Genomic DNA, 4,356 nt, shown 5'->3' with positions numbered 1-4,356 from the left:
GATTGACCTCAAATTTTGCACACAAGTCATAATTGACATTATCGACCTCTTCCAATTTCCAGAATCGGATTCCGACCCCGATATCAAAAAGTCAACGCCCCGGTCAAACGTTCCAAAAAATTGACTTTTGCCATTTCAAGCCTAACTCCACTACGGACCTCCAAATAGTTTTTTGGACATGCTCGTAAGTCCAAGATCACCATATGGAGCTATTGGGATCATCACAACAAACCCGAGGTCATTTACACATAAGTCAACATCCGGTCAACTTTTCCAACTTAAGTTTTCAATTTTGAGACTAAGTGTCTCATTTCACTCCGAAATCCTTCCGGACCCGAACCAACTAACCCAGTAAGTCATAACAACAATAAAGCATAATTTGAGCAGTAAATGGGGGAACGGGGTTATAATACTAAAAACGACCGGGCGGGTCGTTACATTCTTCCCCTCTTAAACAAATATTCGTCCTCGAACGGGTTTAGAATCATACCTAGAGTCTCAAATAGGTGTGGATATTTGCTCCGCATCTCCTATTCAATCTCCCAAGTAGCTTCTCCGACTGGTTGGCCTCTCCATTGTACCTTCACTATTGCTATGTTCTTTGACCTCGGCTTTCGAACATGCCGGTCTAAAATAGCCACCGTCTCCACATCATAAGTCAAATTACCATCCAGCTGCACTGTATTGAAATCCAGAATATGAGACGGATCCCTGACATACTTTCGGAGCATGGATACATGGAATACTGGATGAACACCTGATAGACTAGGTGGCAAAACAAGTTCATAAGCCACCTCTCCAATTTTCTTAAGTATCTCAAAAGGCCCAATATACCTAGGACTCAACTTGCCTTTCTTCCCGAATCTCAACACACCTTTCATGGGTGAAACCTTGAATAGAACCTTCTCTGCAACCATGTAAGCAACATCACGAACCTTCCTGTCGGCATAACTGTACTGTCTAGACTGCGTCGTGCGAAGTCGCTCTTGAATCAATTTAACCTTCTCCAAAGCATCCTGCACTAAGTCAGTACCCAATAGCCTAGCCTCACCCGGTTCAAACCAACCCACCGGAGACCGACACCGTCTCCCATATAAAGCCTCATACGGAGCCATCTGAATGCTCGATTGGTAGTTGTTATTGTAAGCAAACTCCATGAGTGGCAGAAATTAATCCCAAGAACCCCCAAAATCAATGACATAAGCGCATAGCATATCCTCCATTATCTGAATAGTGCGCTCGGACTGTCCGTCCGTCTGAAGGTGAAATGTTGTACTCTATTGAACCTGTGTGCCCAATTCTCGCTGCACAGCTCTCAAAATTGTGATGTAAACTGCGTGCCCCGATCTGAAATAATGGACACTGGCACACCGTGTAGGTGAACAATCTCGCGAATATAAATCCCAGTCAATAGCCCCGAAAAATAATTAGTACCAACTGGAATAAAATGCGCAGATTTGGTCAACCGATCCACAATCACCCAAACAACATCAAACTTCCTCAAGGTCTGTGGAAGCCCAACTACGAAATCCATGGTAATACGCTCCCATTTTCACTCCGGAATTTCAAGTCTCTAAAGTAATCCTCCCGGTCTCTGATGCTCGTACTTTACCTGTTGCAAATTTAAACAAAGAACTACAAACCCAACTATATCTTTCTTAATTCGCCTCCACCAATAGTGCTGCCTCAAATCCTGATACTTCTTCGCGGCACCTGGATGAATGGAGTACCGCGAACTGTGAGTTTCCTAGAGAATCAACTTATGTAAACCATCTACATCAGGCACACATAGCCTACCCTGCATCCGTAATACACCGTCATCTCCAATAGTGACTTCCTTGGCATCACTATGTTGAACCGTGTCCTTAAGGACAAGCAAATGGGGATCATCATATTGGCGCTCTCTGATGCGATCATATAAAGAAGATCGAGAAACCACATAAGCCAAAACTCGACTCGGCTCGGATGTATCCAACCTAACAAAATGGTTGGCCAAAGCCTGAACATCCAAGGCTAAAGGCCTCTTTGCTACTGGTAAATATGCTAAGCTGCCCAAACTCTCCGCCTTACAACTCAAGGCATCGGCCACCACATTGGCTTTTTCGGGATGATAGAGAATGGTGATATCATAATCCTTAACCAACTCCAACCACCTTCTCTACCGTAAATTAAGATCCTTCTATTTAAATAGATGTTGTAGACTCCGGTGATTGGTATAAACCTCACAATGGACACCGTACAAATAATGCCGCCAAATTTTCAAGGCATGAATAATAGCTGCTAACTCAAGGTCGTGGACTAGATAATTCTTCTCATGTACTTTTAACTGTCTGGACGTATAGGCAATCACCCTACTATCTTGCATCAGCACTTCACCAAAACCAATACGCGACGCGTCACAATAGACAGTATAAGACCCTGAACTTGTAGACAACACCAATACTGGAGTTGTAGTCAAAGCTATCTTGAGCTTCTGACAGCTCTCTTCACATTCATCCAACCACCTGAACGGAGCACCTTTTTGGGTCAATTTAGTCATAGGCGATGCAATAGATAAGAAACCCTCCACGAAGCGACGATAATAACTGGCCAAGCCGAGAAAACTTCGAATCTCAGTAACTGAAGATAGTCTGGGCCAACTCTGAATTGCCTCTATCTTCTTTGGATCCACCTTAATCCCTTCACTAGATACTATGTGTCCCAAGAATGCCACAAAACTAAGCCAGAATTCACATTTAGAGAATTTGGCATATAGTTTCTCCTCTATCAACCTCTGCAATACAATACCCAAGTGTTGTGCATGCTCCTCCTGGCTACGTGAGTACACCGGGATAACATCAATAAATACCACGACAAATGAGTCAAGATACGGCTAGAATACGCTATTCATCAGGTGTATAAATGCTGCTAGGGCATTGATTAGACCAAATGACATTACAAGAAATTCATAGTGACCATAACGAGTCCTGAATGCCGTCTTTAGAATATCTGAATCCCGAATTTTCAACTGGTGATACCCGGATCTCAAATCAATTTTTGAGAATACACTCGCTCCCTGAAGTTGATCAAATAAATCATCAATATGCGGAAAAGGATACTTATTATTGATTGTAACTTTGTTCAACTGCCTGTAATCGATACACATCCACATAGTACCATCTTTCTTTTTCACAAACAGAACCGGTGCACCCCAAGGCGACACACTAGGCCTAATAAACCCCTTTATCAAGAAGTTTCTGAAGTTGCTCTTTCAATTCTTTTAACTCTGCTGGTGCCATACGATATGGAGGAATAGAAATGGGCTGAGTGCCCTGCACCAAGTCAATACCGAAATCAATATCCATGTCAGGCGGCATACCCGGCAGGTCTGCAGAAAATACATCCGGAAAGTCTCTCACTACAGGTATTGAATCAATAGTAGGAGTATCCGTATCAACATCTCTCATAAAAGCCGAATATGACAAACACCCCTACCCAACCATACGTTGGGCTTTCAAATAAGAAATTACCCTGCTGAGAATATGATCTAAAGAACCTCTCATCTGAAGCATCTGAAGCAACAACATCTGGCCTGGCAAGAAAAGCATAGAATCGGGCCTAACTGCCACCTGATCGGCCTCCCCCTCTTGGGCGACCCCTAGCTGACTGAGCCCCACCCCGAGCTGGTTGGGCGGGTGGGGAAGTAACTGGTTCTGAAGTCGTAGTCTGACTCCTCTGATGCACTGGACCTCCCGGGTGACGAGGACACTGCCTCCACATATGTCCAAACTCCCCACACTCAAAGCAACTCCCTGGTACTTGTGGTGGTGAGGACCGAATCGGGCCCCGAGAACTAGAATAACCGCTAGAAACACCCGGTGCAAATGAACACGGGATGAACTCTGGGCGGAAGGGTACTGAGAGATGACTGACCCTGATAAGAACTATATGAACCATGGCTGGATGATGAACCATGGTGAACTGGACGACCCGTCTGAGCGTTCCTGTAAGGACGACCCCTGCCGCGGTAAAACTGACCCCCTGGAGGAACACCGCTGAAATCACCTGGCCCGAGGCCTCTAAGCCTCCCTCTCTCCACGCTCCTGGCTACGGACCATTTCTTTCCGTCGAGCAATGTCAAGTACCTCATCAAAAGTAGCACCAGATACCCTCTCCCTAGCCATAAGTAACCGCAGCTTATATGTGAGCCCATCAATGAACCTCCTAATTGTTACACCCTATGTTTTTGTACATGAAAGTACGTCGTAACTCAATTGATGTAAGCTTGAAAATGAGATCCTCTTTGAAAGTATATAAAGTGATTTAATGATGTTACATCCCATTTTTGCAAGCCTTTAAGAGTTATCATTCGGGGAA

Source organism: Nicotiana tabacum, chromosome 19 (assembly GCF_000715075.1).
Source record: "Nicotiana tabacum cultivar K326 chromosome 19, ASM71507v2, whole genome shotgun sequence".
Lineage (NCBI taxonomy): Eukaryota > Viridiplantae > Streptophyta > Magnoliopsida > Solanales > Solanaceae > Nicotiana > Nicotiana tabacum.
This window is presented reverse-complemented; position numbering follows the sequence as displayed.